Here is a 15,726-nt window from a genome sequence, read left to right on the forward strand (position 1 = left end):
AGACCCCAAATGTGTTATAGCAAGAATCTTTGAGTTATCTCAAGGGATGTGAGTATTTTGTTCATTAGTGTCTATTCCATTCTTTTGAAGGCTTGATAAACGTGCCCAGTGTTTTAGTCCTATTTGTTTTGCAGGTCAGATTAAATCTGGGTGTTTAAAAGAGAAGAGAACAAACCCTGGTATTCTTTTTAGCATGCACAGAATGTAATACATTATAGCAATTGTGGTCAGCAATTTGCATATTCCACTTGTGCTCCAAAAGGTACCTAAATCTGCCTTTTGAAAAGAACACACACATACAAATCTTCTTTACACTGCTGTAGACAATCACATTAAGCTTCTTGTTTCCTATCTTTTAATGTTTAAAACTTCATGTTAATAACCATTCCCCTCCCCCTCCCACTGTTTCTCCTGAGGGTCTGTTTTTCTCTCCTTGTCTCTTCATCACAGTTGTCAGCACATTTTTGACACTGAGGTCACTAGCAATTGGAAGCACAAACTTGAGGGTCAATTTTGTGAATGTTTTAAAACATGTTGTGGGAGATGCTGTTCCGCTCCCTCACAGCCATCTCCACCCAGGTAGAATCCTGATTTTCAGATGGTGGATGGGGATCCTTTGCATCTAGGGCCTTCTCCAAGTCCAGGAATGAGTTATGCCTGGTCTCCATGAGGATTCCATTTGCCTTTGCCGGATTATCATTTCCCAGCCTTTCTTGCAATTAAAAATTGACCTGAGACACCGTTGTGGTCAATGGGACTTAACAAGTCTCCCAGAAAGGACATCGGAATAAAATAAGCAGAGCCTCACAAAATGTATTCCTTCTTTCCCGTCCTTCCTACTCTGGAGATGGTGACAGCACTTGGTATTTGAGCAGCTACAGCTATCTTATAATCATGAAGGAAAGGCTGAAAGCCTTCAAATGCATTCTGATGCTTCTGAGCTACTGACCCAAACCTAAGCTACCAATACATACATACTGCATGTCTGTGCATGTGCACACGTGCATGTGTGATGCTTTCTAAGTACGTATATATGCCAAAATAAAAGTGTAGTAATTATTATTCGTGCAAACACTTGGTTTTCGCAAAATGAGGCCATTTTTGAGAAAGGAAAAACAAAAGCAATATTGTGGCAACGAATAGACTCAAATTAAAGATGTGGTCACAGGCAGACTTTCCACTGCTGCCTGAGCTCTGCCACTCATTGAGCCACTGAATGAGCTCCAGTGGCAGAGCTCACTCCACTGATAACACATAATTGGAGAGTTTCTGGGTCTTTCTATGCTGTTTCCTTTTGGCAAAGCTTGGGTTAACCTGTGGAATGTCAGTCAAGTGCCCAGCTATTAATAGGGGTAATTCTGCTTTTCACAGAGTGGCAATAAAAGTAATTTGCAAATGTGGGAGGAAGAGGAACAAGGGAAGAGAGAGTCAAAACAATTAATTACAATTAATCCCCACTTCTACAGAAGACACACTTCCAGCAACCATCAAAGACTAAGACCCAAAGCTGAAACTTACTGCCCCCAGGCAGGAAGAAAAGAGAAAGAACAAGAAAAAAGAAAAAAAGTCCCTGAGGGAGTTTTCACCAAGATGATTGTTGACTGTGTATACTAGAAGCGCCCAGAAACAACAGGACCTAATGGAAGCAGAGAAAAAGCTTTAAAAATTAGAGAAAAGGAGTTTTAAAGTATGAATGGGGTTTTGCCATCCCTCTCATCTCTTTCTGGCGCCCTGCCTCAGGTTGCAACATAATCCTCATGAAACAGTGAGATGAAGAAGAGAGAGAGGCTCAGAGAGCATAAGAACGTATTCTATTATATGGCAATAGGTGGTTAACATGAGTAGGAGTGACGTTTTCTTTTCTTAAAGCTGTTCTCACAGGAAAGTGAAGGATGTATTCTAAAGACTCTCTTTCCTTCTCCTTGGCAGGCTGGGTGGAAATGCTGTTTTGGGGATATACTGAATGGAACTGATGAAGTGAGGGCCAGGACCCTGAGGAAGGGGCCAGTGGGGCGAGAGCAGTGAGGGCAGGGGACAGGCAGTCTAGTCTGTGGTGTGGATGCCTGTCTGCCAATGGGGAGAGCACAGAACTTTTGAACTCAGTGGCCGTGCTGATTGTGTAGCAGTAAGACATTGTTTAGGGTGCAAACAGAATCACATATTATATTGCAAGAGCTCTTCAGTGAATAACAGGCTCAATCTTTGATATTCATGAGAATGACTCTGAGCCTCCAAGAAAAGTTTCAGTCATTATATAGAAAATTAGACATTTCAGAACATTGCCATCCTTATTACACTACTACTACTAGCACCACTCCCTCCCTCCTCTTTCTCTTTCTTAAGAGATGGGGTCTTGCTCTGTTGCCCATGCTGGAGTGCAGTGGTGCCATCATAGCTCACTGCAACCTTGAACTCCTGGGCTCAAGTGATGTTCCTGCCTCAGCCTCTCAAGTAGCTGGGACTATAGGTGTGCGCCACCATGCCTGGATCCTCCTCTTCCTTCTCTCCTTTTCAGTTTTAGTGCTTAAATAAAGTGTTAATTTTCTAAAGCTATTAGTTAGTTTCCTGGAAAGGTCATTTTAAAATAGAATATTGTACTCCTTGAGGTGATTTAAAAAAATGTTTACAGCAGCTTATCCATAGTAAAGGCTAATGAAGATTGAAGACGGAGGAAGACAGATGAAATAATAGGTGAAAATGGCTCACTTGAGCTGAAAGAAGCTCAAAGCAGAAATATGTTCAAACTAGAAAAAAGAAAATTGGCAACTACGTACAATTTCAAGCTGCACCATTCCTCCACCACATCCCCTGCTCTCAAATCTTTTAAAACAAAAACAATACAGGAGACACATAGATTATGGCCAAGACATTCTATGTGGATGTTTGACCAGAGCTGTCAAGCCACTGATTAGCTTTGTGTCAGCAGGATGTACAGTTGGCTTCTCCACCTACTGAACACAGATAACTTCTTAGACTTAAAAAAAAAAAAAATCAAACCCAGGACTTACACCGTTATTTCATATTTAACCTTAAAATAGTAAAATTGTTTTGGGAAACAAATGAGTTGCCATAGTTAACACTGATGTTACTAATTAAGATGCAAATTCAAATCCTATATATGCATTTGAAAATGATTCCGGAGCTCATGATTTTCTGAGTATCAAACCGATATCTCAGATACTCAAGATCTGAGATTTTAACAATAATATTACTACTTAAAACATTTCTGTCATCCCAGCCCCTCAGGACGCTAAGGTGGGAGGATCGCTTGAAGCCAGAAGTTCAAAACCAGCCTGGGCAGCAAAGTAAAACCTGTCTCTACCCACCCACCCCTGGCCCCCCCCCCAAAAAAAAAGGGAAGGAAAGAAAAGAAATAAAACATTTCACATTTTCTTAATTGCTAACACCTAAAGCACACTAATATTTTACAATTATCATCAAGTTGTACTCATCACATTGGTCATATTTTTCAACCCATCTCAAACACTTTTAAAAAATGGGATTAGTCAAATGGCTAATAAAAGTCAGCTAAGATGTAGAACTTGTCTGCGTAAAAGGAAGAGAAGATATACAGGAGTCATCCCTAAGCAGTAAATTTGTAGAATTTCCGGGCTAGGAATGAAAATATTTTTTATTTAAAGGTTAAATTAAGAAGTTAGTTAATGGGTACAAAAGTACAAAGTTCTAGGATTTGATAGAACAGTAAGGAAATTATAGTTAACAATAAATTATTCAAAATAGCTAGAAGAGGAGAGTTTTAATGTTCCCAACATAAAGATAAATGTTGGAGGTGACAGATATCTCAATTACCCTGACTTAATAATTACACATTATATATATGTATTCAAATATCACATGTACTCCCCAAATATGACAACTATGATACATCAATTAAAAAAAGATACCAAGAATTTATGCTTACATGAGTCCTAACCATTTCTTTTAACCATAAGTTTCTAGCTTATGTGTATTATCACACAATATCAAATTTCTCTTTGTGAGCACAAGGAACATCCCTGTGAGTTTTCTGACCTATCCTACTACTGACTGTGGAGCTCCTAGTTACACGATCATGTTCTGGTTAAGACTTTCTTTGTGAAATAGTTTAAATGGAGCAAATAATGAGTTGTGAGGAATAGACCATCAGATTGTATAAAAATCTGTATCATAAGTATTTTAATGTTCTGATGAATCATATTTTAAATCAGTTCAACACTTTGGTCTTTGGGCAGTCTCAGCTTGATTAAGAACCAAATTACATCAAGATTAGAAAAGGAAGAAATTCACTTTGAGGTCATTTTTACCTTTGAAACCATCCTTAAGCCCCTATGTTTTTCTGAGTTTTCTGGTTATGTTCCTGGCCTTATGGAAATTTGTGTTTATTTTCACTTTTTAAACATTTCCAATCAATCCTGAATTTTCTGAGCTTCTAGCGATATTCTCTTGCCTAAGAGCAAACAAGAGTGGAAGAGCAAGTGGCTTTCTAGAAAAGGCTACTGGGCTCCTTCATTGTAAATTCAGGTTATTCTAGGCCTATCCCAGATAATATATTACATTTCTTCTATATATAATGATTCGAGCCTTCTCTAGATCATCTCTAGATTTGTTTTTTAAGTTATTTACTACTCAGCACTCACTCTAAGTCAATCAATCACCTGCCAGTAGGAGAGGAAAAGGGGAAATGAGAATTTCAAGAGAACTGACAAGAATTATGCCACAAGTTCTTCGGAAACTCTTTGTACACATGATATTGTGGAATAGGGATTTGTCTGATGCTACAAACTCGGATGAAAGTGCTAGGTACATTTTACTTTGTGCAGCACTTTGTCACAGAATGAGATGCAGCAAATTCAGAAGTATCTCCCTAATGATATCTCCGTTGGTTGTTAAAACAAAATTCCTGGAGGGCTCCAGCATTTCAAAGCAGAAAGCATGACAAGTTAAGTATTAATTTTCAGCCTTTCACCATCCATGTGTAACATGTCTCACAAAATCCTCTGTCTAGTGGTCTGTCGAGTGATTTCTGCATGATTTCATATCTAAATTTGCACAAAAGAACCACTTGTTTATCAATCTTTTGTAGCCCACAATCTGTAGCCTGGTATCAGGTACTTCCCCCTCATTTTTGATATTCAGCTTACTAGAGTTCATATATGCAATTTCCAGGAACTCTAGGGTGGTCTGAATTGAAACAAAAACTTCTAATTGGTCAGTAATTTTTCTATCTTTTTTTTCCTTGCCACTTCTTGAAGGTGGAGGAAGAAAACTCAGCATAGCACAGGAAGAATTCATTTGTGGTTTTTTGCAAGTTTTGCAAATTGCTTATTTCTGAAACTTTCTATATGTGCGTCAAATAACAAAGGATTCATTGTGAATATTCTCTTAATAATAACAAAAACAAAGACAGACAATATCAACTGGACTATTTGCCCTTTGGCGTGTCCTGTACTAGCACATTATTTCATGTGGCCACACTCCTGTCTAGTAGGTACTGTCACAATTCCCTCTTAATGAAGAGGAAACTGAAACGGGGCACTGAGTAGCTTATCTAAGGTCATCCAGCTTGGGAATAGAGGAGATTCTGTCTGTCCTTTACTGCTTTCTTTAGCTGGAAAGAATCATCTTCAAAAACCAGCTGTGAAGTCTCATAAATTGACATCTACTTAAAGATGGCAGATTGAATGGATGTGTTTATTTTTGTTCCTTGCTTCATCCTGATAAAACTGAGAGCGACAGATTGTGAAACTGTAAGTTCACTGGAATTAAAAGTAAAAGGATGAGTTGTTGCCGACTTAGCAGGAGAGGAAAACAGAAACCCAAGTGCCTACAGAGAGTGAATCAAACACAAAGGATGTTAATGTGAGCAGCAGAAACCTTGATCACTAGATTCCTCTGAACGTGGGAAAGAGGAATGGAACTGAATACAAGTAGACTGGCTGAAAGTTGGTAGGAAGGCAGCTCCCTTCCCCCATTTCTTGTAGGTAGTCAACCATTCCTCCTCTACTACTCTAGAATACAGAACACTCACTTTATGGAGATGGAGAGTCAAAAGGGTTTCCAACTCGGAAACATCTGGCACAGCAGAATGAACAGCTAAGAGAAGAAGGTGAAAAAAGGGGGTAAGGAATTAGATTAATGTATATGTCTACTAAATGATGAAAGCCAACCCCCTTCCCTTACTCAGCCTCCAAATGCTGTCTGCCAAGCATGTTACCCGCCTCCACAACCACCCCAACCATCCCAAGGAAGGTGGCTGAATGTCTTTCCTTCTGGAGAAACTGATTAACCCAAGACCTGAAGATACTGGCACTTGGAGGCCTTGCCCAATCCTAGGATAAAGCCTGCCCATTGACACATTCCAGGTAAGCACAGAGTTTCCAATCAACTTGCTGGTGCCAAAGATCATGCTTTCCATGTTTATGGAAAGCCTCGAACATGAAATTTAGTCCAGAAAAAAAAAAAAAAAGGAATTTTCAGAAACAGAGACAATGCAGGAAACAGGGGAAAAAACAAAACAACAATAACAATAGGATTCCCTCCTCCAAAGTCTGATAGTTAATATGAGGCAAAGGACACTACTGCATCCATGAGAGAACAGAATGCCATGAAAGAATGTAGAGAATCAGAAAGAACTCTTGGCAATTAAAAATACAATAGCAGAAACAACAGATTCAGCAGAAGGTCTGGAAGACAAAGGTGAAGAGGTCTAAAGAAAGTACAATAAAAATAGGCAAGAAAAAAAGTGAGAACATCAATTAGCAGTTTTATTATCATAATAATACAAGTTTCGTAAAGAGAGAACAGGGAAAATGGAGAAGAAATTAAAAAATAAGAAAAATTTCAGAATGTATACACATGAGTATTTTCAGATTGGAAGGGCCCACTATTTTCTATAATTTCTGAAAAATATTACATGTCATCACAACATTTCAAAGCACTAGAGGTGAAGAGATAGTTTCAGAATGAAATAAAATCAGTCATATACAGGATCAGAAACCAGACTGGCACTGAATTTTGCTACAGTAACTCTAGGAAGTAGAATTTGAAGCAATTCCTTCAACATTCTTAGGAAAAACCCATGCTCTTAAACCTAGCCAAACAGTCAATTTAGTGTGAGGCTAGAATAAAGACACTTTTCAGACAAGCAGGGTCTAGAAGCTTAATGTGGTCTGTACGCTTTCTTTGGAAGCTACTGAATAATGTGTTCCTGATAAATGAGATGGTAAAATAAAAAGTGAAATATATGGCATTTAGGAACCAAGGGAGCCAGGAGAAGAAGAGGGTGAAAGTGCACCAGAAGGATGTTGAAGGGAAGTCCTAGGAGAACAGCTGTCCATTGAACCCAGGGAGCAGTAGTCAAGGGTGGAATGAATGATGGGGAATTCCGGGAGGGAGTTTTCCTGCCTTTAAGTGGCACTATTTTTGGAGCAGGACAATGTCATGAGAAAATCAATGTTTAAGAAGATGCCCAGGCCAGGCACAATGGCTTACACCTGTGATCCTAGTGCCTTGGGATGCCAAGGCAGGAGGATTGCTTGATCCCAGGAGTTCAAGACCAGCCTGAGCAACATAGCAAGACCCTGTCTCTACAAAAAACAAACAAACAAAAACTTTAGCCGGCTATGGTGGTGCACACCTATAGTCCCAGCTACTCAGGAGGCTGAGGTGGGAGGATCTCTTGAGCCCAGGAGTTTGAGGTTGAGATCCAAAGCAAAAGCACAGTAGTTGCCCATGATGTAGCACCCGGCAGAACCCTAGAACCAAACACAGCTGGTATCCTCCTTCTTTGTTCCGACTAAAAAGACCAAGAAATTGGACAAAATGTAAAACATGTACCTTCTTTTTATCCATTTCACTTTCCATTTTAATTGGAACACAATTATAATTTATTTAGATCACTTACTGCTATCACCAGGAGTTAAAACAGAACTTCATCTTAGAAAGGCAAGACACAGATGTCCTAGTCAGAGCAATCAGGCAAGAGAAAGAAATAAAAGGCATCCACAAAGGCATAAGAATGATACAATGGACTTTGGGGACTTGGGGGGAAGAGTGGGAGGAGGGCGAGGGATAAAAGACTATAAATATGGTGTAGTGTATACTGCTTGGGTGATGGGTACACCAAGATCTCACAAATTACCACTAAAGAGCTTACTAATGTAATCAGATACCACCTGTACCCCAGTAACTTATGGGAAAATAAAATTTTTTAAAAAAAGAAATAAAAGGCATCCAATGGGAAAAAAGGAATTCAAACTATCTCTTTTCACTGATGATATGATTCAGCATCTAGAAAATTCCTAAAGACTACACCAAAAGGCTACTAGAATTGATAAACAATTTTAGGAAGGTTTCAGGATACAAAATCAATGTACAAAAATCAGTAGCATTTCTATACACCAGTAACGTCCACACTGAAAGTCAAATCAAGAACACAATCCAATTTACAATATCCACAAAGAAAATAAAATACCTAGGATACAGCTAACCAAGGAGGTGAAAGATATCTACAAGAACTACAAAACACTGCTGAAAGAAATCAGAGACGACACAAATAAATGAAAAAACATCCATGCTAATCGTTGGAAAGATCAATATTGTTAAAATACCCATACTGCCCAAAGCAATTTATAGATTCAATGCTATTCCTGTCAAACTACCAATGTCATTCTTCACAGAATTAGGAAAAACTATTCTAAAATTCATATGGAACCAAAAAAGAACCCAAATAGCCAAAGCAATCCTAAACAAAAAGAACAAAGTTAGAGGTATCACATTACTTGACTTCAAGCTATACTATTAGGCTATAGTAACCAAAACAGCATGGTACTGGTACAAAAACAAACACATAAACCAATGGAACAAAATAGAAAGCTCAGAAATAAAGCCACACACAACCATCTGATCTTTGACAAGGCTGACAAAAACAAGCAATGGGGAAAGCACTCGCTATTCAATAAATGGTGCTGGGATAGCTGGCTAGCCATATGAAAAATAATAAAACTAGACCCTTACCTTTAACCATATACAAAAATTGGCTCAAAATAGATTAAAGATTTAAATATAGCACGTCAAACTATAGCGGCCCTAGAAGAAACCCTAGGAAATAATTTTCTTGACATCAGCTGTGGCAAATAATTTTTGGTGAAGTCTCCAAAAGCAATTGCAACAAAATCAAAAATTGACAAGTGGGATATAATTAAACGAAAGAACTTCTGTACAGCAAAAGAAACTATCAAAAGTGTAAACAGACAACCTACAGAATGGGAGAAAATATTAGTAAACTATGTACCAAACAAAGGTCTCATGTCCAGAACCTATAAGGGACTTAAATCAACAAATAAAAAGCAATCCCATTAAAAAAGTGAGCAAAGGACATGAACAGACACTTTTCCAAGGAAAACATATAAACAGCCAACAAACATATGAAAAAATGCTCATCACTAATCATCAGAGAAATGCAAATCAAAACCATGATGAGATACCATCTCACATCAGCTACTGTTAAAAAGTCAAAAAACAACAGATGCTGGCCAGGCTATGGAAAAAAGGGAACGCTTATATTCTGTTGGTGGGAATGTAAATTAGTTCAGACCCTGTGAAAAGCAGTTTGGAGATTTCTCAAAGAACTTAAAATAGAGCTACCATTCAACCCAGCAATCCCACTACTGGGTATATACCCAAAGGAAAATAGATCATTATACCAAGAAGACACATGCACTCGTATGTTCACTGTAGCACTATTCATCGTAGAAAAGACATAGAGTCAACCTAGGTGCCCATCAGTGGTCAACAGGATAAAGACAATGTGGTACGTATACATCATGTAATACTGTGCAGCCATATGAAAGAATGAAATCATGTACTTTGCAGCAATATGGATGGAGCTGGAGGCCATCATCCTAAGCAAATTAATGCAGGGATGGAAAACCACATACTGCATGTTCTCACAAGTGAGAGCTAAACACTGAGCACACATGGACATAAACATGGAAATGACAGACACTGCAGACTACTAGAGGGGGAAGAAAGGGAGGAGGCTGTGAGTTGAAAAACTACCTGTTGGGTACTACATTCACTATACCCATGTAACAAACCTGCACATGTATCCCCTATATCTAAAATAAAGGTTGATTTATTTTTAAGGGACAGCATCTCATCTGCCTGAAGGATGAACTCTATTTGACCTCTCAAAGTGTCTACTGAACCCTAGGCTGAGTGTGGTGGCTCATGTCTATAATCTCAACACTTTGGAAGGCTGAGGCTAGAGGATCGCTTGAAGCCAGGAGGTTGAAACCAGCCTGGGCAACAAAGCAAGACCCTGTCTCTACAAAAAAGAAAAAAATTAGCCAGGCATGGGCAACAGAGTGAGACCTTGTCTTAGAGAAGAAAAAAAATTAAAAATGTCTACTGAACACAAGGTGTACCACACCTTAAAGAGAGCATGGATGATCCTGGGTACCTGGAGTAATAAAAAGAAAGTGAACACTTCATGAAAAAGAAAAGCAAGATGCATTATAATATAAAATAAGACAAATGCAAGTTTCTCTCTAGTTGATACCTTGATGAAAATGGGGTCCGCAGCGTAAATCAACTTTTCAGGTTATAGGACTTTCAGGACTCATCTAATTCCTTTTAGAAACTTCTGACAATTTTTAGTAAAAATAAAAAATTCCTAACATTTCTCTCTGGTAAGGCAGCTGTTCAGTATCAGGAAGTCTTAATTATGACAATAACCATACATATTTCTGCTTTTCAAAGATAGAATAATTACAACAAACATGAAGTGAAACTCTTGCTGTGGTTCTAGAATGCTTCATCACGAGTCATCCTATCTGTGTAAAACTGTTTTGTGATAGAATAAAACTGCACATGAACATTTCACATTTGAGTTAGAGGATGCCCTTTGAAGAAAGCAGTGGCTAGGAGGGAAGGGAAGGCACATAAAAACAGTCACCTGGAGCAAGAATTTGCCCCTATAACTAGCGCTGTTTGGAAGACTAAGCTACAAACTCTATTTTAGAAATTAAAGAGAACAAGATAGATTGCTCTTTTTCACTGCATTGTACTCAAGTCACCTTTTATGGCTTTTAGGGTTTTTGTTTTTTTGTTTCAAACATTGAGCATAATGATACATCCCTGAAACCAGATGGTATATGAACTATTTTAACAGAGAGAAACAAGGAAACAAAAATATTTGTGGTCTTTCCAGAAATCTTTTACAACTTTCTCATTTAATGGCAATTACTAGGAAAGCAGGTTTTGAAATTGTAGCTCAGGCATATAATTACCCATTTTTGACCTATTTATAAACTTCTCTGAGCAAAAAGAATAGTCGATGGCTACACCTACTCTTTTCCGTTGCTGATATATAAAGCGAGGTGAAAATATTTGGATAGGCATTCAACTGTTAGTCATTCAATTGTTTTGCTAGCTTCACATCCAGAGGCTCACAGCTGGAGTCCCTCAAATGCTACCTATTGTGGATACACACATCATTACATTTAAATAATAAAATAGACCTAAAGAACATTGTGAAATGGAGCAGAGCATAGAGCAGACATTCCCAGGGCTTCAGAGTTGAGATGGTGTAGATTAGTGAGCTCTAGGAAAACACAGTGGGAATGCAGATACAGAAATTAAGTAAATGTACATATTTATGAAGGTCTTTCCTCTCAGCACTATAAAAAACCCTTGCAGTGAGTGTGCGTCCTCACGACAGCCTTGGGCAAGAGGAGCCAATATCATCCTACCAGGAAACCTTCACATTTGGAGGTTGGAAGGCATGGACCTAGTATGCTCCTATAGCAAAATCTGAGGTTCTGATCGTAATTATGGTTTCTCTTTGAATAATGAAGCAAAGATGTGTGTTCAAATTGACATATGATTTATCCAGCCAACTTATTTTAGAAAAATGAAAAATCTACATTTGACTGAATCAGAATATGTTCATCATTCTTAAAATCAAATGACATACTATCTAATTCCTTGTCATATATGGAAAAGGTTTTTTAAAAACCACATTGACTCCACTGTCATCCACAAGGCTTGTGTAATCATCACTTTAGTCAGGTGAGGAAACAGTCACTCTCAGCTTTGTTGGGAAAATGAACTGTCTGGTTTTGCACTTATAATAGAAACCAATTAAAATAAACCTCCCTGTAACTAATGTTCTCACTATTAGGTGATGCATTAGTAGTAATTAAAAACTCACACATTTGCAGAAAAAATAAATCAACGGCAAAAAATTGGCAACCTAATGTATTTCAGCCTGTGGTAGACAAAAATAAATTCTCTAGTAGTAAAAGTTGAAAACATAAAATGAAATTAAGCAAATATGAATTAGAGAGTCATTAGTTGAGAATGATCATTTTAAATACACAAATTAGGAAATAGGCTTGTTCAATAAAAACCCAACTCAACACAAGGTCAAGAGATTAAGACCATCCTGGTCAACGTGGTGAAATTCTGTCTCTACTAAAAATACAAAAAATTATCTGAGCACGGTGGCGGGCGCCTATAGGCCCAGCTCCTTGGGAAGCTGAGGCAGGAAAACTGCTTGAACCCGGGAGGCGGAGCTTGCAGTGAGCCGAGATCACGCCACTGCACTCCAGCCTGGCAAGAGAGGGAGACTCCAAAAAAAAAAAAGCCCAACTCAAGGTCATACTTAGAGGTTAGTAACCACAAAATGGATCAAGGTGCTACCATGTAAATAAACAGGAGGTTAAAAAATAAGTAAGAATTAGACTGGAAATGGCTCTATTTGCTTCCAACTACAAGTGACCATAGTCACTCTTCATGAAATAGCAGCAAGTGATCCTCAGGACGATGCTTTTTCTCCCCAGCATAGATGGTATAGAGTAGTGTGCTCCAGCACAACACAGAGGGAATGCCGACACAGAATTTCTTTATCTGCCCTAGCATCCAGAGGTTTGTAGTGCAAAACTCTGCACTGTAGCTTTCTTCCTCCTCCTCTTCCTTCTCCAATTGTCCCTTGAATTCCCTATTCTAGATCTCTTCTATTGGCTATGGGATTCCTTGGCTGTTTCTCATCAAACTCTCTGCTTCCTCAAACCTTTTCCTTGGAAATGCTTTGTCTTAAATGAAATCTGGCTTTCCCGGATGATGTCTCCAGCCTCCTCAGTATCCTTCTGAGCAAGGAGGGTTCTGCAGGGTCCTTGTTTCCCAAGGCAACTCTCAGAAGAGTTTTGCCATCACTACGAAATATCTGCTCCTCTTTTGAAGTTGGTGCACTCCCCCTACAGTCATTCTCTCTTGCCTGCTTTCACCAACAACCTTGGTCATTTCCTCACTTTTCTCAATGACTTTACTATTTAGCATTTGGTTTTCTGCCTTCATTGTTGGCCACCATCCATGTTAATGTTTCTTCTAACATCCTGGCTTCATAGTTCCCTGACCACTTCCTCTGCTCCCGTGACCTTAACTTCCACTTAAACCATCCACTCAAAAAGATGCATCTTACATTGTTTTATCACTTGGAAAGAGTTTAAGATTTTTAAACTTTCAGAATCCTCTCTTTGGTCACAACCACTGCTCCCTCTCCATATTTTCTCGTCTGACACTCCCCATTTTCATTCTTGGTGTAACTTCCATTTTCTTGACTCCTTTCTGTTTTCCCCTCAAGCCGTAATCTGGTTGAATCTGTTTCCTTTTCTGAACCTACACATGGCTTGGCTGATAATCTCAGTAATGTTTCTTAAAGATCATCTAATTAAGTACCCCAGCATCCCCACTGTGCCAGTACTGCCAATGACATATGTCCTGTTTCTTCACAGTGCTCATTATTGCTGAAATAAAGTCATGAAACCATGCTCACTGATTGAACGTGGGTTTACACTCTCGAAATTCAAATGGGTTCTCTTGATTGCTAGGAAATACACACATTCCTTTCTCGGCATTCTTTCTCTCTCAGAGTTCTCCTCTCCTTTTTCATGCTTCATAATATTACCCACAGTTACCACAACTGTCTTTCCTCTTTCAGCAGATGCCTTCATCTCATACTTTCCTGACATTCTTGTTATTTGAATTGAAATCTTTGTCTTGCTTTCATTGCGTCTTTTCTCCTTCACCATTTTCTCTGAGGGTAGAGTTTTCATCCTACTTTCTGTGTTTTCATCCTACTTTCATACATCCTGCCTTGTATGGATTATACTGTAAATGTTGGTCTTTAAAGTATTTGGTTTACTTTTAGCTTTAAAATTGGCCAGCTGTGGTGGCTCACATCTGTAATCCCAACACTTTGAGGGGCCAAGGCAGGCAGATTGCTGGACACCAGGCTAGGCAACAATGGCAAAACTCCATCTCTACAAAAAACAAAAATATTAGCTGGGTGTGGCGTTGTGCACTTGGAGTGCCAGCTACTTGGGAGGCTGAGGCAGGATCACCTGAGCCCAGGGAAGTCAAGGTTGCAATGAGCTGTGATCAGACCACTGCACCCCATCCTGGGTGGCAGAGAGAGACCCTGTCTTGAAAATACATACATACATATATACTTAAAAAGCTTATTCATATAATATTCATTTCAACACCCCAGATGTACAATTAAAGGGATAAGAGTTTTGTTTGGTGGGGGCAGGTGTTGTTGGAAAACAGTGTTTGTGGAGGACTAAAGTTATTTTGGAATATAGGACATTTTTCTGGGGAAGGATTCCTAGGAAGAGTTCTAAAAATCCTGAAGGTCACTGGTTTCTAGAAGGAGCTCCAGCAGGGCAGGTGAGAACATTCAGTGCCAGAGCATTCCATTTCCAAATGTGCTCAAAATTAAGCTTACTTAGCAAGCAACTATTATTTAACATGAAGCATCCATGATGAAGAGTCAGATGAACTGAAGTTTAATGGAGGAAGGAGGATGGAAGAGAAAGGATCAAAAGTACCTATTTATTTTAAAATAATACTTTGTAATTATAAAAGCAAGCATTATCGTTGAAAAGTTGGAAAATCAGGAATAGTTAATGAGAAGATACAATCTGCCCAAATTTCCAGCACTCAAAGAACCACTGGTTACATTTTGGTGTATTTCCTTCTAATATATAATATACGTTTTAGTTGGTTAAAGTGTATTATTTTTTATTTTTTCATAAAATTGACATTAAGTTACATATATCATTTTGTCTGTTTTCACTTAACACTATATTGTTCATATTTTCCATAAAATTTATAGTTTTATCTATGAGCATATGTGGCTTCATCTTATCTCTGAGCTTAGCCACCCCCCTTTTAAAATAAAAGGTCTCTACTCAGTAGGGATGACTACACCTTACTTTGTAATTACTAAAATAGCTCTCATACACACTTAGGTAAAATGAAAATATGTTGAAGCAGTATTGTTATCATCATGTATTCCTTCATGTAAAACACCTAATATTTGAAATGGACATATGATATTTCTTACGGATGATTGAGTACCACTTCAAACACGGATAGGGTATCTGCAAGTATTTCCAATTATATTTCAGACATCAAATAAGACTCCTAATCATAAAAGTAGAGCTCAGCTTTCTTCTGGAAATATAATTAAACATTACATTCACCAAGAGACTAGCACAGCAAAGCACAATTAGCCTAATATCTAAGAATGTGGCACTGTGTCAGAGCCAGTATTTACATTAAAAAAATCATGAGGATGAATGCACCAAAATGTTATTCCTTAGTTAAAATAATTTTATACTTCAGGAAGCTCCTTGATTGGACTTTTCATTTTCAGGG

General features: G+C 38.4%; 1 protein-coding gene across 5 annotated transcripts in view; it reads right to left on the bottom strand.

The window, feature by feature from the left end:
• LOC105466706 (palladin, cytoskeletal associated protein) overlaps nt 1-15,726 on the bottom strand; it is a 433,580-nt gene that overhangs the window by 191,298 nt on the left and 226,556 nt on the right. The gene's annotated exons all lie outside the window — the stretch shown is intronic.

The sequence above is a fragment of the Macaca nemestrina genome, chromosome 3 (genome assembly GCF_043159975.1).
Source record: "Macaca nemestrina isolate mMacNem1 chromosome 3, mMacNem.hap1, whole genome shotgun sequence".
Lineage (NCBI taxonomy): Eukaryota > Metazoa > Chordata > Mammalia > Primates > Cercopithecidae > Macaca > Macaca nemestrina.